General features: G+C 37.8%; 1 protein-coding gene across 4 annotated transcripts in view; it reads right to left on the bottom strand.

The window, feature by feature from the left end:
- Window positions 1–24895, bottom strand: part of Kiaa0825 (KIAA0825 ortholog) — a 424652-nt gene that overhangs the window by 398341 nt on the left and 1416 nt on the right. The gene's annotated exons all lie outside the window — the stretch shown is intronic.

Genomic DNA, 24895 nt, shown 5'->3' with positions numbered 1-24895 from the left:
AAAAACTCTCCAACAGGATGTCCCTCCCTTCTACTTCCTGTTTCTCTCTCTCTTTCTCTGTCCTCCCAACTTTCTCTTACTCTTTATAGTTACTTCTTATCAAATGGTTGCTTGTTCTACTGCTTGACCTATGGTTGTAGTTGGAGATCTTCTCTCCAAGTCCCACCAAGCCCCCATGGTCCCACAACCCACGTATAAAATAATCACTCAGACGCTTATATTACTTATAAACTGTATGGCCGTAGCAGGCTTCTTGTTATCTACTTCTTCTATATTAAATTAACCCATTTCTATTAATCTATAAGTTGCCACGTGGCTCGTGGCTTACCAATACCTTACATCTCGCTTGTCATGGCAGCAGCTGGCAGCTCTCTCCGCCTCTGCCTTCCATTTCCCAGAACTCTCTTCTCTGTTTGTCCCACCTATACTTCCTGCCTGGCTACTGGCCAATCAGTGTTTTATTTTAACAAATCAGAGCAACACATTTGACATATGTGAACATCCCACAGCATATGGTTGACTTTATTTAATCCTATTTACAATAGTCAAGCAGAAAGCTCTTGGATTAAATGTGTGTGCTAGGGCTGGGCCATAACACAACTGAAAACAGTTTTTTTCCAGCAAATAATGCAATCTCAGTATTTACAGTTTGATCAAATATCCTGTAACAGTAAACTTTCTTACAAAATTTCATTCTGAATCAGAATATACTGATTCAATAATAAATCAACTCCATTAAAATATTCTCCCTGTAAGTATGAACACTGATAAGCAAATTACAATATTTCACATTTAAACACATCTAAGCTCACAGTAAATTTATTCAATTTTCCCTTTGATTCAATGGAACTGGTGTTTCATAATGTATGTGTTCCTATTTTTAACCTATCTTTTCTATATTTTTATTATTTTCAATTACAAAAAATCTTCATATAAACTAAATGTTTTGTCATGAATTTACTGAATGTTTGTGCTAAATATTTCTAATTAATGATGGCGAAATGACAGCCAAAATTTAGAGGATATATTTACAAAAATATTTAATATCACCATAAAACATGTACATGAGTCTGCAAAGTAATTCTTTATAGTCTCAAATACTCTAAAATTTAATGAGAAAAAATATACTAATGTGATTAAATTATTGTGCTTTTTCAACTTTAGTCTTCTCAGACGATTATAAGCTTTTTACACTGTATATATGTAACTATAGTTAAACTTTTAAAGTATATCTTCTACTGGATTAGTTGATTATTGTGGACATTTTGTACGTAGTTAGGAACTACCATGTGCATCATAACATATTCCAATGCAGCTCTAAATTAATTACAAAAATTTCTATAATGTGTTCCACAGAAATACACTTTAATATCATCAAGGAAAACGCTTCCATTATTTTGTTACCATTGACATACAATTTATAACAGTACTTACGACGAAATCAAGAATTTTGTGGTGTTAGTGACTGTTCTAGTGCCATAATCAAACACCATGATGATGGAGCTCACAAAAGGAAGCATTTGATGAGGGGCTTGCTTATAGTTTCAGAAAGCTAGTCCATGACCATCATGGCAGGGAGCAGACAGGCATGGCACCAGAGCAGTAGCAGAAAGGTCAGGCAGAGAGAAAGACATCAGTCCTGCCATGGCCTTTGGAACCACAAAGTCCACCCCCAGCAACACACTTCCTCCAACAAGGCCACACTGCCTAATCCTTCTAAAACAGTTCCGCTAACTGGGTCCAAGCATTCAAATATATGACCCTATGGGGACCATTCTCACTCAAAACACATTCACCTTTGACAAAATGGACTTCTAAACCCTCTCTTTGATTTTATGGATTATATAAAAAATTTGAACCATTACTGGATTTTCTTTCCCCAACAACTCACACTACAGTACAGGCTGTCCTTGAATCTGTGGCCATCTCCTTCCTCAGCCTCCTGGTTATCTCTTAATAAAAAATATCCAGTGACACCCATGTACAACTGATATTATCTATTGTTGTACTGCTGTGGGATGTTCTGTATGTCAAATGTATTGCTCTGATTGGTTAAAATAAATAAAGTGCTGATTGGCCAGTGGCCAGGCAGGAAGTATAGGCAAGACAAGAGAGAAGAGAATTCTGGGAAGTGGAAGGCTGGGTTAGAGAGACACTGCCAGCTGCCGTCATGACAAGGAAGATGTAAGGTACTGGTAAGCCACAAGCCATGTGGCAAAGTATAGATTAATAGAAATGGGTTAATGTAAGATAGAAGAAGTAGATAACAAGAAGCCTGCCACGGCCATACAGTTTCTAAAGAATGTAAGTTTCTGTGTTTACTTGGTTGGTTCTGAGCTTCTACGGGCTTGGCAGGTGAGAGAGATTTGTCCTGACTGTGGGCCAGGCAGGAAAACTCTAACTACAAATGGCGCCCAACATGTTGGCAAGCGTTTCCACCTAAAACCTGAGAAAAAAGATTCTAAAACAGAGCTAAAAACAGCTTCCTAGTTGTCTCTCAAGTTAGCGGCAGCCTGTGGTTTGAGCCACTATGGTGGGTTCCTGGCGTGTGTGTCTGACCTGCAGTGTGGCAGGAATGAGGAGTGTACAAGTGGCACTTTACTCTGCTGCATGGTGGATTTAGCCTTTGCTAGTTTAAAAAAAAAAAAAAAAAAAGGCTTCTGGGCTATACACTGCTTTGATAGAACTGCTTCTGATAGTTGATGGTACACATGGCTCCAGACGCAGAGCTGATGGAAAACTGTACCACCGCCACTTTGAGAAGCTGAGGTGGGTGGAGCCAGGAGCCACAGCAGCATTTTAATCTTACAAAGATGGATATTACACAGAGAATCTGGTTTGGGTTGTCTTTGGGATTTTTAACTACAGAAAAAGATTTGATCGTAAAAGCTGTTGAGTTAAACAAATATGTAAATTTTAAAGGTACCTTGACTTCAAAATTTGGATATAAGGATATGTTGCTTTGGAAAAGAGGCTCTGCTTTTGTTTCCACAAAAAGCCAGAGGCTGTGGATTTGTTTCAGATTAAGATACATCAGGTTTGATCAGCCAAGACCACCTGAAAGGTCTCCAATGACACAATGGCCAGATCATCCACATCCAGAATGGTTTCAAGGCAACTGGGTCAGAGGTTTACCCTCACTACTCCATAATCCTAAAATTTTCTTTGTGTCCTCATAAGATGCAGCACCCCCCTCCAGCAGGAAGTAGTAAGAGAAACTATGCCCACATTCCCAAAATTATCAAGCTGGCTTTGGAGATGGAATTGGCTCACTCTTTCTCTAAATCCAGACATAATGCTAAAAGAAAAGGTTAAGAGATTCTTGTGTCCCAAATCAGAAGGGCCCTCTGGTGTGGGAAAGAGAAAAACCAATGTTTTTATTTAAATCAGGTTGATTATAAATGTGATCTCTTTCTAAAGAAAAAAAAAGGACATATGATATAGATAATAGGATGAAAGGGTAGATTAATAAACTTACTTTTAAAGAACAACAACTTGTTTAAAAATGTCTTACATTGGTATAGATTGTAGTCTATTGATACAAATGTAAAATTAATTTTGTTATTCTGTATATATATTTCTACTCTCGTTTGAGGTATTATGTTTATGCAACTCATTTAGACTGTAATGGATAATTAAGAAATACAGATCAATTAGTCTTCTATGATAGTTAAACTTATAGTCATGTTAAGTTTTCTAGGTATACATAGATATATTTCAGATAGACAAGTAATCTTCAAACACTTCAAAGGTCTACAGAATATGGCATTTAAAATATTTTAAAAATTTAGACTTTCTGGACAATGAGACATATCTGCTCTTGGCACACAGATTTACTTCAGAGAGGAGGATGGACATTGAAGACACTTCATATGGAGTTTATCTTCACCTTGGCAAAAATAGCCATTTGGGCAAGAAACTGTTCTTGCCTGGACTGCTTGATCAACTAGACATACAGGACCCATAGAAAGGTGACCATTGAACTTTGCTTGACAAAATGGTCCTTCAGGTTCCTGCTTCGCAGAGGAAACTGCCAGGCATTCTACAGAACACCAAAAAAAGTGACCAAGAGACTCTAGCTAGCCCTGTGGGCTGAAGACAAATGCCCCAACTTTACAAAGGAACATTAGGTGACTGTCCAGGCTGCCAGCTGTCTCTGTCTACCCTACAAGACTCCCAAAAGTTGCTTGTGTCGTTCTCCCGATTCTCAGATAATATTATATCCTTCTGAGGTCTTTGATGTGGTTGAAGACTAGATAGTTATAATTTCCTCAATTATGATAAAAGATAAGTTAGATATAAAACCTTAGACTCACAAATATAAGATAGATAGGATATCTTCTTTAATATTGTAACTGTAATTCTTGCTTGATAATTGTTTTGTTATCTGAAATTTTACTATATAAAAGTTAAAACCTTGATTTTTGAAAATAGAAAAGGGGAAGTGCTGTGGGATGTTCTGTATGTCAAATGTGTTGCTCTGATTGATTAAAGTAAATAAAGTGCTGATTGGCCAGTGGCCAGGCAGGAAGTATAGGTGGGACAAGAGAGAAGAGAATTCTGGGAGATGCAAGGCTGGGACAGAGAGAGACACTGCCAGCTGCTGCTATGACAAGGAAGATGTAAGGTAATGGTAAGCCACGAGCCACATGGCAAAGTATAGATTTATAGAAATTGGTTAATTTAAGATAGAAAAAGTAGATAACAAGAAGCCTGCCACGGCCATACAGTTTCTAAACAATGTAAGTTTCTGTGTATTTACTTGGTTGGTTCTGAGTGTCTATGGGCCTGGCGGGTGAGAGATTTTTCCTGCCTGGCCCACAGTCAGGACAACTCTAACTACATTGTACTAACTGGAGCAGTGAACTAACAGCTATCGTTTCATTTTTCATACATGTACAAGAAAATTTGAAGTTGAAAATGGAAGCATTAATTTAGAGCAATCACTTGATCTAAGTAAAGCATTGTTCTTTGGACCCAGTGTAGCTCTCTAAGTATTAGAATGTGTTACATAAAAGTACAGTCTCAAGCAAGACAATGGTTGACCTACATGTTTTGGAATCTTATACACATAGTTCTATAACTTCTAAAGGTGAAATAATGTCATCCTTTCCTGAACACACTCCTCTCAGTAAATTGAGGAAATAAGTACCACTCGTTAAATATGCATCACTCTTTTGTTGTTATCACTGTTGCTAAGGGGTATTATAAAATAAAAGTGCATTCTCTAACAAACAATTATCGTTTCTACCATTTTGTACCATAAATTAATTTATTAATTTTTGGCTCTGGGGAGGCATCACATACCTTACACATATTAAGCACGCATTCTATAGCAGAGGGTCGAGGTTACAGAGTTTATGTTATGAGGACTAAATAATCATGAAGAAAATTCTGAGTCTTCAGTAGTAATGACAGAATGGTAGTGGATGAATAGATTTTTAAAAATCTTGACATGAAATAGTGATGAGAAGGCATGGTATGTTCAATGTTAACCATGTCATTTTGAGTGGCCTGTATAAATGGAAATATCCTGGCCAGAGATAGAGAAGAGTGAAATAATTAGTATTTTCCTCTTGTTGCTGTGGCCTAAAACGGAATAATGTAACCCATCATAGACTGGAAGTCACGGCTCCAGACAGGTTTCCCAGGGGTGGAGTAGGAAACAAGGGGAAGACGCTGTTCTGCTGTTGTGCTTCCCTTCCCCCTTTTTATTCACTCTTGAATCCAGTCTGGGGATAGAACAGCCTATACCCGGGGTGGGTCTAACTTCCTTGGTTAAAGCTTCTGGAAACTCAGAAAAGGTCATGCCCAAAGGTGCCTTCCAGGAATAACCCAGACACCTCCTAATCCAAGGAAGCTGACAACAAAAATGAACCATAGCTCCTCAAAGTCATGTAGCACAGAAGACTGAGATATTTAAACCCCTTAGATGATAACCCACAGGTTAAAAAAGTAGCTCATGTGTGAGTGTGTGTACAAATTTTTTAAAATTTCAAATCATTGCTTATCCCAAATAACTGTCCAGATACTTTCTACCTCCTATTTTACTTTTATATTAATTTTCCCTTTCCTTAAATATTGTTGACAAATTCTAAATTTATTCAAACTCCTAGCCTTTAATTCAAGATTTTTGATAGGCAAGAGGTCTTTGTGATCATGTTATGGGATTATTTATAAATATATAACCAATCACCTTTAGGAGAGGTTAAGAAAGAGGGAAAACAAAACAACACAGAAATTAAGGGTTTGCTTGGGGATTGGGGGGAGAGGGGGTATGAGAAAAGCCATGCAATATAAACAAAGCAGGATCAGAGAGAGGCTGGGAAAAAATTATAAAAGAGAATATTGTTGCAAAAGATATATCAACAAAAGCCCCCGCCACCCCGTAGTGTCTACCTGTCACAATGCTTTTCAGAAAGTGCAGTTCAAAAGTCAGCTAAAACTGAATGACTGGAGACACTTGCTAAATATCTAAATACCTGGGCCACCCAAGATGTGGTAAATTAAATTCTCTCAGCTTAGGAAACCAAACTGGCAACATAAACGCTCCCTGGGGAATTCTCCTCACCAGGTTTTTATATCCTGATGCCTTTTATAGATAAGCCTGCAAGTGTTGCTCTCCAAGAACACACAGTCTTTATTCCCTTTTTAGATGTGCTTATGGAAAGTGGGTAAGTGAGCATTTGCATACCAAGCCATTATTCCTCCAAGGACTCAGATGACTGTGTCTGAATTATGCTCACACTGGAGGAAACAAACCAGGTTCTCTAACTTCTAGCCTTTAAATGAACATGCTTTATTCATCTAATTTTTCTGTATTACTTAGAGTAAGAGGTTGGCCAAATGGCCTCACATCCCATTATCTTTACCCGGTTTTGAGTAAGTGTCCTAAAGTTGTCCTGGCTGACTCTGATCCTGTTCTCTTCATACCTTACTTAGCCTGGGGAGCTGAGATTTCAGGGCTGTGGCATGAGGCAGGGCACAAAAGCACAGAAAAGCTTAAAACTGCAAAGTGACATTACCACATTTCTTTTTCATTTTAAACTGAACTGGTTAAACATCATACAATCAAGTGGCATTTACAGAAACTCCTGGGCAGAGGGTGGCACAGGAAGATGATCTCAAAAACCACAAAAGCTCAACTCTGTGGTTTGGACTAGAACACAAATATCTCAGTTTGTGTGTTTGTGGTGAGCTTTTCTAACAAAAAGTTAGGTAATTAATCACAAAGAGAAAACCAACAAGTATGAAGTGTAAATTTATTTAAGGATGAGAAGCAGCTGGCTGTGGTGACACACAGCACTCAGGAGATGGAGCCAGGAAGGTCACAAACTGGAGGGTTGGAGCAGGCTTTTTCTTTTGGGCCATCACCAGCTCCCAACAGGACACAAAGATTTCTTATTAGTTATGAATGATGGAGACTTCTTATTAGTTGCGAATGCTTGGCCTAGCTTAGGCTCACTCTGGCTAGTTCTTTTAACTTAACTTAGCCTGTTTCTCTTTATCTACTTCTCCTTCCTTCTGTGTGTCCTATTTTCCTGCTCCCTCCAGTGTCTGGCGGCTGCCTGGCCTCTTGCCCATGCATGTCCCCCTCTCTCTCCTTTGCTTCTTCTCTAACCTAGATTTCCCTCCTATCATTCTCGCTGACTGCCAGCCCCGCCTATCCCTCTTCTGCCTTGATACTGGCCAGTCGGCTTTTTATTAGACCAATTGGGTACCTTAAGCAGCAAGGGGAAACAGCAACACATCTTTTCATAATTAAACAAATACAGCAAAAACAAACGTAACACATCTTTACACTATTAACAAAGGCAGCATAAACAAATGTAATACACTTTCACATAGTTAAAGTAATAGTCCACAACAGAGGATAGCCTAGTCTACATAGTAAAACACTGTTTCAAACAAAAAATAAATAAATAAATAAAATGAATAAGGCAGCTGAGGGCAAGAGGTGATGGGGAGATGGCTTAGTCAGTAAAATCTCTGCCACACATGTATGAGGGTCTGAGTTCAGGCAGGAGAATGCATACAGGTAATGGGAGAGCCCAGCCCATGAAGGGCAGTCAAACTCAGGCTGTTTGCTTCTAGAATCTGGACTCAATGAAGTTTTTGAACACTGCAAACATTACCTAGAAAGAAAGGCCTATTTATGTCTGGGACTCTTTTACTCTGCTCTCTATATGATCACTTTCCAGATGATTTGGGTTTATGTCAGCACTGCTTGTACCTAACTCCTGGGTCTCACACTAAAGCACTGGCAGTGACAAGTCCCCAGATTAGCATAAAGATGGAATTTAATTAAGTCTCATATTTACAACTAGAGAATTCTTTTAAAGGAGAAGTCCTATTCTACATAAAAAGGCAGGATCATTTAAAGCTGTTTCTCATTTTCAATCATTATTGTTCAATTGTAGATATAAAGTAGTTCCAAGATTCTGTATTTCTAAACAGTTCCAAAGGGACACAAACCCTGCTGGCTGGACAGCAAATCAGGGAGTGACACTTCTGTCTGAGCCTCTCTCTATTACTCATGAGCTAGGTAAGCATCTCTCTACCACCTCTACAACTAAAGGGTTGCTATCAAGAGCACACAAGTCAACCTCCGGGCTGTACTCTGAAGACTCTGTGATGTACAGAAGAACTCAATAAGTGCCATTGTTGGTGTTATGGAAAATATTAAAAGCATATATTGTGTACCATTAGAAAGCCATTTCTAGAATCAACTGAACTAACAGAAACACTAACATAATACTATCATTCTTCTCCAAGCAGTCATTAGAACATCATTTCACATTGAAGGACATTCAAAACATAAGTGAGATACACTATGTGGCTTTATTAAATTCATAAATCTGAAGCTGATATGAATGAATTTGCATGAAGCTAGCAGGATTTCAGCTATTTAAAGGCCACACTTCATTTCTATGTCAGAAAAGCAGGTACACACTTACTTGAAAAGCTTTCTCTAAATTTAGAAATATCCATATTTGTTTTAAAATTAAAATTACCTTTTGTTGTTTAAGGACTGTGGTTTAGAAAAAATAGCTTCAGAGCTGTGGTGATTTAAGAATGATATATGATACAGACCGTGAATCAAAAATAAGAACATTAGGATGGAATAAAGGTAAATTTCAACCTGAAAAATATCTCAGCATCTATCACCAGACCTTTTTCCTCCCACAGTTACCTGCTGTTTCATGTTTAACAATATTATCAGAGCAAAAATCACCAATATCAAATCATTAGGACTAGGAATACAAGAAAAACAGAGTGAGCAGGATCATATAGACCAATATCATATCTTCTTATTTCGTTTCACATTCTTCCAAATCAAATATATCTGCAAAACAAAACTCATGAAAATGCCTGAGCTAACTATTATCCTTGACAAGGCAGGTATTAGCTGTCTCTCAAATCCAAAAAGCAAGTAACTCTACTTCAGTTTGACCTATTTATGCCTCCCAGATTTATCAGATGCATTTTTTAATGACCCAGAACCAAAGGAAATGTAGAAATATATTTGAAAAGTTGACATTAAGGTTGTGACACCAACCAAAACCACAAGAGAACTCAAAGTTAACTGACAGAAGTTCCCCAAAGCCGCCTGCTACCCTCCTAATTTAAAAAGCAGTTGCTCTGGGAAATAGTGATGGCATGTCAGCCGCTTCTTTGAAACTCCTGAAGTTTGTCATTTGGTGTTTGTGTCATAACCTTAATATTATTTAAACAAACCTTTAATATCTATTATTTAAAATGTCTTGGAACTGAAGATATCCTACAGCTTTGAAGAAACCATCCTCAAAGCACTGCAATTCCTCAGGTGCCACTTTTATTAGAAGTAGTGCATAAAACATTTGCTGTTGACAAATCTAATTCATTAAAAGGTGACATGGATGCATTTTAAAATCACTGACTGGCATCATTATCTGCAGTGCCTTTTATAAATTATTCCTCTTTTCCCTTTGATTGAACTTGTCAGAGTTCTCTTGCAGAGCCTGGGTGTTATGCCTTACAGTCAATGCTTTCAACATGTTTAGACAAGTCACAAGCTAAACAAACAGTGGGATTTTATTTTGAAGAAATGAGAAAGGGCAGCCCAAGTACAGATTATTGCACTCAATGCATTGATTTCTAACTAAAGACAAAGTCAGTTAGTGATGGTTTCATCTCACACAAAGGATTTAAAAATAACAGACTGTGTAGAATAGGGAATTTCAAAGAAAGCGACAATAAGAGAGAGATTCTGGCAGCCCAGCTGCACTGTCATGCAGAAAACTTGGTTTAAAATTGAATTGTGCTTCCCTTGACATCAGAGATCAGGTATATTATAAGGCTGACATCTGGCTGGCACACTAACTTCCTGAAGAAATATACTAACTGTATTCTTCCAGAGGTGCAGGAATAAAATTATAGATGCCTTGAAGGAAACTGAGTAGGCAGAGTACAAAATTATTCAAAATATGAAGAAAGGCATTTCCTACCTAATTTTATTTCAGAAGACTCTAAGAATGAGCTGTCTTCTAATCTCAAGCAGATTAAAAAAAATCATTTCCTTATGAGTTGTTAGCAGAAATGTTCCACCTTTCCCAAAATCTCTAAGAGAATTGGACAAAGCTCCATCACTGGCACAGTGGGGGAGGGGAACACATTTAAAACACAAACCATCTATGCTGATAGTTCAGCTTGATAATATGCTTATAGGTTTGAGCTCTAAATGAACTATGTTGGGATACATAAAGACATTCTGATGGGCTACTGAAGAAAAGTCAATTAACAATAAGGACCAGATAGTATATGCACATCAAAACAGTGGCACTTAGTGAAAAATATATTTAAAACTTTATTTTTAAATACTGATAATTCCTAAGGAATTTCAGCTCTAAGAGAATAAATCCTGATTATGTTGCTGGTGTTGTTAGGGTCAGAGCCTGGGCACCAGCACCCCCAAAAAGTTAGGTCCTGCCACTTATCTTCAATAGTTCAATTAAAGAGACAAAGAACAGGGCAAAGCAGAGAAAGATGTGGTCATCTGTGGTCAAACTGGCATGATCAACAAAGCAGTCAAGCGATCCTTGACCCCAAATGCATCTTCGGAGGCCTGACATTGGTTCAGGATTGAACAGGAAGCAAGAGGTGAACACAAGCAAGCCCTCTTGGTCAGGGTGTGAGACAATCATCTCTGACCTGACAAAGACCCAGCTCCAGAGTCTCTTGAAAGGTAGCCTGACAAGTTGTCAGACTTGCAGGAACTGTTTTTCCTAGAGACAAGTTCCTCCTCAGGCTAGCACCTGGCCTCAGCCTTTTCCTTCTCCTAGTAAGATTTCTGGGGAAACGTTAATTACTCAAGGACCATTGTTTTCATAGTCTGATGTTAAAGGGAGAAGCAAAATATTTCTCTTTCGAATACCTTTGGTCCTGTAAGGAAGGTTATAGGTGAACCAGAGAAAATAGACAACATGACTCAATTCAACTGCTATTTCCTTTTAGTTCCCATTGTTCTGGGCAGTTAATTAAAGCCATCTTTTCCACGTGTATCATATGTCATTCAAGGTCTTATTTTCATGCACTAATGCTTTATTTTTATTCCCATGGGAATTCCATGTATCTATTGAGTGTTAGATTTATTTATATTCACTTCATATTTTGAATGTTATATTTATTTTATGTATTTGTCTAAAAATTTTGTATAATGGTGTATTTATCCAGAACATTTGCTAAGCACATTTTTCCTGCAGTCATCAAACATAAATTAGTTTGAATTATTTCAAAATTCTGTACTGTTTTCTTTATCTTAGCTTATTCAGAGGAAAAGGTCAAGCACAGGAGCAGTTTGTCCAACAACAACAGCCAAGTGCCACTCAACATTTGAACAAAGGTGTACATGTGATATCTAGGCAAAATAAAAATTACCCATAAGAAATCATATCAAATAATAGAATATACATATTTTCAATCAAACTGAGGAGATCAAGACAAGAAAAAATTCCATTCATGAAACAAGACTAGAAGCAGGACTTGCCACTATGGTTGAGAATGACCCACCAATATTCTCCCAACAAAGAAACTACAGGGCTAGGCAGAACTGACAAATGGTTCAACTTAGAAATCATAATGAACATGGAAGTTCCAGTAGTTTTTTTTTTCAAATAGATTACATTTTATTTATTAAACTTATTTAGCCCATTTCCTTCAGTATAAATTTCATTGCTTTCCCATATTCATATTAAAGCTAATTAAATTTAATTACTTAATACCTAAGTATTTTGAAATTAAAGTATAACTTTTGGAGAGTAACATTCTGGATACTCTTGTTACCAGCAATTACAGCCCAGTCAGCATATAGATTTTCCCAGTTTAGGACCAGAAACTTTTTTGCAATGGCCAAAGAGAATCCATTTAACACAACTATGTTGTGAATGGAAGTAAGGAGAGTTGGAAGTGAGGAGAGTCAGGCAGCCAACAGTTCTGCTGGTCCTATGTCAAGTCGTACCTGGAACAAGCATGCTTGGGATTGGCAGAGTTGGATCGTATGGACAAAGGAGCTCAAAGAAGCCAGCGCTAGCATATATGAAGAGATGACAGAATAGGAGACAGCAGAAAATGACATCTGTCTGTCCTTCCTCATATACAGCAGTCCTCTATCCTTACACACATTACAGAGATTCACCATGAGTTGAGAATAGAATTACTGACTTGAAGAAATAAAGCACAACTGTCCAACCAGGCACCATTCAAACTACAAGCACAGAATGAGTTCCAGGAAACCAAATGTGAAATTAAAACAAGAATTTAAAAAAATACAGACATTTATGATCATTAGCACACACACCAGGACAGGATGACTCTCGTTCACTGTTGGTGGGATTGCCAACTGTTGCAGCCACTATGGAAATCAGTGTGGAGAATGGAGAATTCTTAAAAAACTAAACATAAGTCTGCCATATGACTAAGCTATACCACTCCTAGGCATGTGCCCAAAGAACTCAACATCCTACTCTAGAGATATTTGCTCAGCCAAGGTCATTGCTGCTCTATTCACAAAAGCTTGAAAATGGAAACAACCTAAATGTCCTGCAATAGACAAATGGATAAGGAAATGTAATACATACTCACTGGAATACTATTCAGCTGTATAGAAAAACAAAATCATGAACTTATAAGTAAGTGGTTTAAACTAGAAACGATCATATTGAGGGCCTAGACCCAGAAAGACAAACATCGCAAGTTTTCTCTTACTGGATGCTTCTAGTAGCTCTAAATCTTCAGATGTGACTACATAGCCTGTAGTAACTGAAGAATCCAGGAAAGACGCAGACTTCATTCCTTGGCTCGTGGTCTTTCTCTATTTTCTACTCAGCTTTGGGTTGAATCTTTGCCACACACCTCACTCGGAATTCTCCTTCTCTTACTGGTTTCACTTCTGAAAAGCCCTACCACTACAGTGAGCTCACCTAGATAACCCAGAACATGTCCTCTATATTAGGGAAATTGATGAGCAACTTTAATTCCAGTTGGACATTAATTCCTCTTTCCCATGTAACATAAAATAGTCCCATATTCCAGAAAGAACCACATCCTACTTTCCAGGATATTCACTGGATTTTTTTTTCAGCACTACATTTGGAACGATTATAAATGCCAAGTTTGTTTAATAAAGTCCATGATGTAGCAGTAAGAATTACTGATTTTATTATTTAAACCTTTGTATAGTATATGCAGTTTCCCAAAATTAACCAAATTGGGCTATCAATTTGGTACTTACGCTTCAGAGAAAACATCAAGCAATGTTTGTTGTCAAAAAATAAAATTCAAGCTTATAATCAAAAAGTTAAATTTCTGGAAAATGTGCATTTTGGAAGATGGTCTGTATTTTAAGATGTTCCTGATGAAATTCCTCATGAAATGTATTAGGATTTGGAAGATCTCACTGAAAAAGATTATTTTCTAAAAAAGCCACTTCATTATGGAACAGAATCATATGTCTGTACAATAGTCAGTCACCGAAGAGCACAGGGTTCACAGTAACAGTAGAAGCAGTGAACTGATATGCTCTCATAACTACACTAAGAAAAGACCTTATGTTTGCTAAGTTTCAGGGTAGGGTCAATGCTAACAGTCACAGTTATCTGAGCAGACTCTCAGAACACTTTACCTGTGAACCGAAGGCTGCATCTTCTTCACTTACTTCTGCCAATGCCACCCATCGAAACATACTGAAAGTGGGAGCAGACCTGAGGTTTAACTCTTCTGTCATGGCAGTCGTGGAATACAGAAACAATGCTATTTTATTAATTTATCTTTGTTTTTGGGAATACAGATATTCTTTTACAGGACATTGCATTAATGGTGTGCTACTGAAATACAGTTTTTAAAATGTTTAGTTTTAATTTATATTACAATAAATATGTAGATAAAACTCAGTGAGTAAGAATTCAAAAGAGCCAGGCTCTGGAGGTCAAGGCAAATTGATCAGTAGTTCAAATTCAAGGCCAACTTAGACTACAGAGGGAGACCTTGTCTCAAAACAAAACAGGGCTGGGAAAATAACTCAGTTAGTGAAAAGTCTGCTGCAAAAGTCGAGGACTTGAGCTCAGATCCCTCGGTGAGCAGTGATAGCACAGTTCTGTGACCACAGTACTGGGGATGCCAGGCCACAGCTTGCAGGCCAGTCAGGCAGCTAACTCAGTAAGCTCAAATTCAGTGAGAGAGCCTCATCTGGGGAGGGGACAGCAAGGGAAATGGAGAAAGCCACGAAGCCACACCCAAAAGCACAGCTGCATCACACACATGGAGCCCCCTTACATATATATGCCATAAAAACAACAATAATAACAAAACCAAAACAATGTCAAAAAACATTCTCTGAAGGTTTTCAGTAATATTTAAGAATGTAAGTGACCCGCAACACCAACATCTGAAAACTGCTCCGTTAAACAAATGATAAAGTCCCCAAAAAAAGGATCAAAAATTAATAATCAGATGAATATCAGATCCCCAAGGAGACGGGCACAAAAGATATTGCAGGAACAGAGCTTCATCGTGCCTCTGCACAACCAGCCTGTTTCTGAACTCTTTCCCAAAGAGCAGAAGACTTTAAGGAACAATTTCATCCCTCATGGACATGTCTGAGACCAAACATGAATGAATACACACTAGAGAAAGAATGGTATATCTACAAAATCTAAAGGAATATATTACTGTGTGATTAAACAAACCTTGTATTTAAAAGTCAAAAATACATGATTAGCTAAGGTTAAAAATAAAGCAAGGAAAATAGGTAAAGAAATGTCATAATGTGATATAATAAGTACATAATAAATATAATACAAAAGACCATCATTACTGAAAGTTAAGGCCTCAGCATAACAAACCAGGGAAATCTTCTGAAAGCTCATCATTTTGAATCAGGTGAGCTCCAGACTTACACTATTAGATAGCTGTGCCTTCTTGAGAGAAAAAAAAAAAAAAAAGGAAGACTCAGGTGAAAGCTGCTGACTACTGGAGAGAAACACATCTACAAAATCTTAAGACATCCATGGCTGGTGTTAGGGAAGAACTCTTTCTCAGTATATATTAGAAAATAGTGAAGCTGAAAAAGAGCACTCATCATGTCCACAAACTGGTGTTTGCCAGGTAGAAAAAAAATCAAGAAGCCTTTTCTGGAAAGCATGATGTAAACAAAAAATTTCTATGTTTTCATCCTTAAGACCTCGCACAGAATCGCAGTTACAGGTCCAAGGACTGGACAGGCTGAGTCTCTTCAGTCTTCATCTCCTTCTGAAGATAGAGCTGCTCAGCCGTGGTCCACGGTAACACATTTAAACATGAGACAAAAGGCTCCTATTCACTGAAGTGACAGTTACAGATCATTATTTAAAAAGCAATGCAAAGCTGGATCTCCACAACTGCCTTAAAAACAAAGACAGAAGCTATGAAACTATAATAATTTTATATTTTAGCAAACATTATTCCAGGCACATGAGCAACTAGATAATATTTAAACTGTGCATATTAATATTACTTGGATGATGGAAATTGATTCTTTTTCTATCAAAATTTTAATTGTTTTGTATCTGGGAGAAGAAGAGAGTCTCACCGTACCATGAGGGCTGCTTCAAACTTGTGACTCTTGCTTCATCCTCCCAGCCCTGAGATTACAGGTATGAGCAGTATTCCTGGCTAACATTTCATTTCTTGATACTTAAAGGCAGAACTTTAGGCCATAGTTTGTTTAACTGCTAAATTTCAAATGCAGTCATTCACCAAACACTCACATTTTGAAATGGCTCTTTGGAACATGTCTTTTGATTCCTCAACTGTTCTTTACAGCTAATAAAACTGTCATAAAATATTAGAGTTAGTGTAAGAAGACATGGCTTGAGTGTTAGCATCAGTGTCTGGCAATTAGGGTTGTACTTTCTGTGAGGGTGGAGGGGCTGTGGCATTAAATTGAAGAGCTGGAATTCAGAGTTATAAATTCTAGCATATAGTCAAAGCTGGCTACACTGGTGGCTAGCACTGTACAGAGTACTATGGTGGCCACATGAAATCCCTTTCACAGATAACTTTGGTGTGAGGATTCACCTAACAGAGACTTTCTAAAAGTGTTAATTTATTTACGTACTGGAGATAAGGTAGCCAAGGATAATCTTGAACCTTGGTCCTCCTGTCTCCCTTTTCTCATCAAGTCCTGGGAGTTGGTATACACGACCCTAACTGGTCCATGTGGTTTCAGAAATCAAACCCACAGCCTCACGCGTGATGCTGACTACAGACCCTCGGCTGAAGATTTCTCAGAACAGGGTAACAATTTGATACGGTTACTCTCCTCTCTTCCTTTTTTAAAAACATGTTGTTAAGCCTGCACTGAAGCCTAAGGTCTCAGACCACCTCACCCATGCCCTCTTCCTAATCTTTTATTCCTGGTGTCTGTAAAAGCCTCTTGCACATATACTCCCTTGTGACATCTGCTTCTAGGGAAATTTGAACATGTTTACAGTACAAACCACCACACCCAATTCTACATGTCCATTATTTCATTTAATCTCCACAAGGGTCTATGAAGACGTCACTACAAGCCCTGTTTTTGAATAAGGAAACAGGTCAAAAGAACCTAAGAGTTGGGATTTAAATCCAAAACCATATAACTTCACTTATTTGTCCCATTTTAGAACACCAACTTTATTTTTTTAAGATTTATTTATTTATTTTATGTATATGAGTGCTCTATCTACATGTATGCCTTTATGCCAGAAGAGAGGATCAGAATCCATCATAGATGGTTGTGAGCCAACCATATGTTGGCCGGGAGTTGAACTCAGGACCTCCAGAAGTGCAGCCAGTGCTCTTAACCACTGAGCCATCTCTCCAGCCCCAATTATACAGACCCCATAAACATTTTAGGTTTATTGGTATATTTTATACATTATCACATTTAACTTAGTAAATCCACAGAGGTGCCATTTTATTATCATTTGATAGATGAAGAAAGTGTACCTCAGAGAATTTAAGTAATTTTTTTAGATAATGATTCAATAAGCTGAAGTCTGTACCCAGGTTCTCTCTGAAATCAACTATTTCATACTTCCTTGCCTAATTAAAGTGACAAATATCTACTTAGTGTCTACTGTTCTCACGTCTTTTTTATGTGGAATGCACTAATGTCTACCCTTCTCTATATTTGATCAAAACAGTATTTTGTTTTGGTATTAGCTTTTGTAAACCAAATAGTAAAATCACTGCTTGAACTTTATTCTTGGAATGTTATATGTATAAGCAATGAGTATGTTAATGTGTGTTAGCAGTATGTTATATGTGTGAGTAGTGAGTTTTCTAAGTTCTGAATGCCCATCTGATTTAAAAGCTGGTCTGGAACTCACTTGGGCCTTTCCACTTCCCCGAGTGTGATATGTATATGAGATGCTTTCTGTCAACCCACAGAACTGCTTAGGAAATTAAAAGACTCTGGGAAGCCAAGATGGCTTCTCCATTTGAATGTATTGAGGGAAGCTTGCCACATGTTCCATAGTCTTGATTTCATCCTTTTTCTTAATAATTACATATCCTCTAGAAGAGAATGAAGGTTAGCAATTACTAAAGATCTTATAAATCTACATACACAAGTGCCCCCCCCCACACACACACAATGAAAGATGCTTAGCTGAAATCATAGATCTAATGAAAGGCTACTTCATTTCACTGAATAATTCAAAAGAAACTGGCCATACTGGGTGTCCATGGAAAAGGAATACCATGGCCAGGCTACTCCATGAGTTATGGGAAAGTGTCCTACAGAGAAGTAGACTAAACAGGGGGGAAAGTAGGAGCTGAACTTAAATTCACAGCTTGTTTGTTCAACCATGTGCCTTTTACCACTTATCATTGTAGGGAAAAGACTAGCTTTTCCCATCTCTTAGAAAAATACCATTCATTAAGCAAGCAGTGCATCTAAACTGTAATTCTGGCTTGGTAACTGTTCTAGTATATGTTATTTACTATATTGAAGTTAAAACCTTCCTTTTAAATAGAAAGAAAAGAGGAAATTATAGGTGATACCACTTTGTATGCTGTGAATGTGTTGCTCTGATTGGTTGATAAATAAAATGGTGATTGGCCAGTAGCCAGGCAGGAAGTATAGGTGGGATAAACAGACAAGGAAAATTCTAGGAAGAGGAAGGCTGAGTCAGGACATGCCAGCCTGCCATCCAGGGAGCAGCATGTAATGGCACACAGGTAAAGTCACAGAACACATGGCAACATATAGATTAACAAAAATGGGTTGAGTTTTAAGTGTAAGAGAATAGTCAGTGGTAGGCCAGAGATAGTGGCCGAAAAGTTTTAATTAATATAAGCTTCTGAGTGATTATTTTATAAGTAGTTGCAGGGTCCATGGGCCTGGGCAGGACCAGAAAAAACTTCAGCTATACCATTCATACAAGGTACTATTTGGGGTGAATTTTAGGAGGATAAGAAGAATATAGAGAGACTAATACCTTCTTATATTCTCCTGTAAATCTTCTGATTTTTAAGTTTAAATATAATCAAATCTAATTATATATAAATTATATACAATTAAGTATGAGGGGAGAAGAGAGGCTAACATTTTATTACATATCCCTTTAAGTTGTCTGAATTTAAAAACTTAAATTTAATTGGTAAAAATGAATAATTTGATAGTACTTATTACATGAAATGTATTATATGTACACATGACTTATGGTCATTATTTCTCTTTATATAATTTGCTACAAGTGAATAGATATAAAAGTCAAAGTGTTCTATTAAAGAACATTTTTACACTTTAAAACATTTATTATACTATCATTTAGCAGTAGGATGTCTACATAAAAGTGCTAACACATTCCTGAAACTGAATAGTAATGCAGGCCCTAAACTCATTTTATAGTAACAAATTTATTAACATAGGAAGATTCATGGAATGAGAAAAAAAGTAGGTCACAAAATAAATTGTAGAATATTACTTTTATTTTTAAAGCACATACACATAAATCTGAAATAACGTGGAGAGACATGATGAGTAGGTATCTCTGAGTGGGGTAAATGAGGTTTTTATGCCCTTCTTTTTGACTTATTTGTATATGCAAATATTTCTGTAAGAAATGAAACTTCAAAGAGGAAAGGAAAAAGAACAGAAGAAAATAAGCGCCAATTCAACACCCCCAAAGACTCTGGTCACACACACAAATCAACACACACTGAAAAGCCTAACATCTTCAAACATGCACACATTGTGTCTATAGCCAGGCTTAAACTCTGCCTTTGTAGCTGTTAGCTTTCACTATCCTATATACATCAGGTGACTTAGTGACTGTTCTCTTCTCTCCGCTCTTTCCTTCTGTCCCCTTCCAAAAGTCCTCACTAGGCCCACACTCCTCATTATCTTTCTTCATCTGTGCTTCTGGAAGCACAGTTCTTTATTCTGCATGCTACCGTTACAGTGTTTGTCAACAGTCTATAGTAACTATTTGTATATGGAACTTTATTTCATAGTAGAGTAGAGATGAGTAAAACAATTCTTCATCCTTGTCTAACTTATAATACATAGTTTCCCCATCAATATACTTTTAAAGATTTTAATTTTTTTTATTTTATGCGTATGGAGTGCTTTGCCTGAGTGTTTGTATGTATATCACATGCATGCCTGGTACCTGTAGAGCTCAGAAGAGGATATGGAAACCCCCCAGAAGTGTTACTAATGGTTGTGAGCCACCATGAGGGTGCTGGAAACCAAGCCCTGATCCTCTACAAAAGCAATCTCTCCAGAACCTCCATTAATCTTAAATCTCTACAAGATTGAAGAAGAATAAAAGTCTGTATTTGTTTAATGTCAACTATGAGTCAGGCCAAGTGTTTGAGCCTTTCCAGAAATCAACTCACAAAATTTTTGAAGCAGTCCTGTGGGTCCATCTTATATTCAGAAGCATAAGCTCATAAGTCCACAAAGGTCCCTTAGACTACTTGTGTAGAAGCTTATTTATTTAAAGAGAGAGAGAGAGAGAGAGAGAGAGAGAGAGAGAGAGAGAGAACTGATATTTAAAGTCCCAAATCCCCAAAACTCGAGTCTTGTACTTCCATTACAAAAGCATGATTCCATGTTGCTCCATGGGGCAGACACAGTACATATAAAGCCCCCACTGACCAAGGTTTTCTAGTGTACCAAAACTGCTCTCAGGTAATACTGGGGAGTTAACAGAAGCCAGAGGATTTCACAAGTAATAGAAGAATTTAGATTATCTAATCCAATGTCTCTTATAAATGAGAAATATAACCCCCAGAGGAAGAAAATTCCCTTTACATACTATAATATATATTGGTAAACTGTCATGTGCTACTTTAGCTTATTGAAAAGTGGGTTACCTATATTCCTCTTGGCCTATGCATATAAACACTGTACCTTTAAGAACAGTTAGAATGCAGACTGTTTCTAAAAGATGTTACTGTTGTTTCTTTCATGATGAAAACAAAACAAAACAAAAAACAAAAACAAAAACAAAAACTAAAACTAAAACAAAAAACATGGACACTGGGAAGGGAAGCCAGAAGTCCAGCTGGGGAAAGCTCATCCCTGGAAAGAAAGCTTCATCAGGAGCTCTAGCTGAGCGCTTTGGCATCTTCAGTTGGTTTCCACTGAGTGCTGTGAGCATCCAGTCTGCTGATGTTATCTCTACCTGCTGCTAAGTTTTAACCAAGGATGGTAATAGTTTTTTTCTTTATTCCTTTTTTCTTTTTTAAGTCTTTGGGGTCCTGCCACCCAGCTCTCAAATAAGTACATGGAGACTTATTCTTACTTATGAATGCCCAGTCTTAGCTTGGCTTTTTTCTAGCCAGCTTTTCTTAAATTATCCCATCTTTCCTTTGCCTCTGGGCTTTTACCTTTCTCTATTCTATATATCTTCTTACTCCCTGGCTGGTTGTATGGTTGACTGGCTGGCCCTGGCATCATCTTCCTCTTTTCCTTTTTTTCACTCCTCCTTCTTCTCTTCTCTTCTAGCCTAGATTTCTCCTCCTATTTATGCTCTCTGCCTGCCAGCCCTGCCTATGCCTCTCCTGCCAACCTATTGGCAGTTCAGTTTTTTATTAGACCTATCAGGTGTTTTAGGTAGGCAAAGTAACAAAGCTTTACAGAGTTAAGCAAATGCAACATAAAAAAATGCAACACATCTTTGCATCATTAAACAAATATTCTAGCTGGGCAGTGGTGGTGCACTCCTTTAATCCCAGCACTCAGTAGGCAGAGACAGGTGGATCTCTGTAAGTTTGAGGCTAGCCTGGTCTACAGAGCAAGATCCAAGACAGGTACCAGAACAACACAGAGAAACCCTGTCTCAAAAAAACCACACACACACACACTCCACAGCATAAACAAATGTAATACATTTTAAACTAATATTCCACAACAAATGGGGGCATTCTGTTCTGCCTGGGACTCTCTTGATCAGGAACTATAGCTGACTGCCTTAAAGGGACTTTCACAGTCTATTTCACCTAGATATTTTGAGTACTTTGTTTGATGATATTTTGCTACATATCTATCTCTTGCCATTTATTTTTTACTTTGGGTTGATAAATACTTAATAAACTTATTCATTCAAATCTGAAAGTACAGCTATCATAGATCATTCTCTGTACCTAACAAAACATATACATAAGGGCTAGGCTAGAGTTAAAACCTAATAGGTGGTAATATGGCCTTTAAATCATAGGTACGGTACTTAATAAATGTATGTGAACTAGCACAACTTATAAAGCTAATCTTGTCTCAGCTTTTTCATCTATTAAAAAAAGGCTAATACTCTAGTACTGTGAGGATTAAAGGTTACATTGCATAGGAAATGGTAAGCAACCATAAATAGTTGATACTTATATGTAAATATGTACAAATGTGTTGTTTAATAGCTGTCTTTAGAGGTAGCTGGTATTCAGGACTTAAGAGTCACTAAATTGCTATTGATCTCTACATCTCTTGCTTTTGCTGCAAGTACTAAATCTACATAAAATACAGATATTTACCTTTGGGTTAAAATGATAAAATTGGCCAATGATTGGTATTTATCTTATTCATGTGAAAATTACCTATGACAATTATCATAGCTTTTAAATCGTATCTCCAAGGTTTGCTACATACATTGATTGATTTCTCCTCCTCCTCCTCCTCCTTCTCCTCCTATTCCTCTTCTTCCTCCCCTTCCTCCTCTTCCTTTTTGGCTTCATCAAGACAGTGTTTCTTGTGTAGCTTTGGAGCCTGTCCTGGAATTCACTACATACTATTGTACCTAAGACCAAAATGAATGATTTTTGGACTGAGTTCTTCTGAAGGACTTCTTTTCTTTTATGTGTATGTGCATGCACAAATATGTGCAGGTACCAGCAGAAGCTAGAAGAAGACACTGAATCACCTGGAGTTGGAGTTACAGAGCCACTGTGAACCACCAGATGTGGGTGCTGGGAGCTAAACTCCAGAATTCTAAAACAACAGCAAGAACTCTTCCATCTCCTAGCCTATTTTGTTGTTCTTTGTTTGGTTGGGTTTGTTTTTGAGACAGGGTCAGATATATCTCAGACTTGGCTTGAGGGTCTAAAGAAGTGATCTAGGACCTTAAACTCGTAACTGTCCCACTCCAATCTCCCAAATACTGGAATTTCAGGCACATGCCACCATGCCAGGTAAACAAAGTAAAACAGTCAAATTCCAGAGTCAGGTAAACAGGACTGAACTCCCAGTCATGACAATTTTCTTTGTAAAAGTTATAACCTCTATGGTTGTAACTTAAATATAAAATGTATGCAGAGACAAGATTTTTCTTTTTTGAGTATTAAACAGTGAATGTAAGCTATAATGCAGAAGGTAGACACCCATGAATATTCATGAAATGCTATATGAATATAAGTCACAAATAAGTAAGAACAGTGACTAAAAGCTAGTTGCTACATGGAAATAGCATAAAATCTCCCTGAAAGAACTTATAACTGTTTACTTTAAGATACAAGTAAAAAAATATAAGAAATAATAAGATGATAATATTTGTATCAATCAGAAAATTATAAAAGTTCAGTGATTGATCAAACAGGAGATTAGAAAGGTCAACAAGCTTTCTTAAATATGGTTGTTTTACTCTGAAAAGGCAAAGGGGCACCTGCCTGGTGCTTCAGCATATTTGTATTGAATATATGGCATTTTTCTTTTTAAAAATATTTTTATATGTGCACTTTATGTATACGGTGTTTTGTATGCATGCATATTAAACGCACACTTGAAGAAGTCATTGGACTACAGTGAGAGTTGATTGTGAGCTGCCACATGAGTGCTGGGAATTGAACTCGGCACCTCTGGAAGAGTGCTCTTAACAACTGTGCTATCACTCTAGCCCCAATACTGCATTGTTCTTTATGGTAATCTCTCAACTTCTTCTGGGATAGACTGGTGTGCAGGGGAAATGAGGAAATAGTGTAGGGTAAAAAGGCCAGCCAAAGAAACCCATCCTTGACCCTGAAACCAGAGCCAATTTAAGAAACACACTTTAGCCCTGAAATTAGAACCAAAGAAACACACCCTGACCTGAAACCGTAGCCAGAGAAACACACTTTGTCCCTACAACCACAGTCAGTGAAAGAAACATACCATGGCCCTAAACTAGAGCCAAAAGGCTAAAAAGGGCCAGATGAAAGACACTTACTTTGGCCCTGAAACAGGAGCCAAATTTGCCCCTGACCAATTGAGCATGAAACCAACCAATCCCTGAGCACAAAATCAACCAATGCCTGAGCAGGAAAATCAACCAATTGCTGAGCTTGTCCAAGCTCAAGGATTGAAATTCAACCAATTCTCACCCTGAAAACCTCCACCCTGGAAAACTCCGCCCCTAAGAGGCTCCCTGTAAGTCCTATGCCTGTTCAGTTTACTGTTGCCTTTTTCCACCCTTTTGTTTTCGGGGAGGGGAGGAGCAGAGCGGAGCAGAGAAGAACAACTTTTCCCCAGAGTGAAAGCAAAGCAGAGAGAAGCAAGACTGTAACACTTACACTGGGGAAACCTTCCCCTAGGGAAGAGAGTTGTTAACAGAGTTGTTAAACTCCTCTGGGGGACCTGAGCAGAACTGTAACAACTTGGCTGGGTGTGGAAGGCCAGTGCCCACCTTTTACATGGTTTTTATGAGGAGGAGAGAAGCATAAGGAATTTGTGGATAGAAAGATAGCGGAGATTAGACAGACAGAAACACAGGATACCTTGGGGAGGACCTGGATAAAATCCACGGGCCCCTTCTGTCTCTTCAAAAGGGCTTTTTATAACAATGCCAAGGAGTGGGGCAAAAGACTTGCTTGCTAGATCAAAGCATACTGCACAGCCCAAGTGCAAGCACTTCCAAACACCTGG

This window comes from Onychomys torridus, chromosome 15 (genome assembly GCF_903995425.1).
Source record: "Onychomys torridus chromosome 15, mOncTor1.1, whole genome shotgun sequence".
Lineage (NCBI taxonomy): Eukaryota > Metazoa > Chordata > Mammalia > Rodentia > Cricetidae > Onychomys > Onychomys torridus.
The sequence above is the reverse complement of the archived record's forward strand: the minus strand, read 5'-3'. Positions and strand labels throughout refer to the sequence as shown.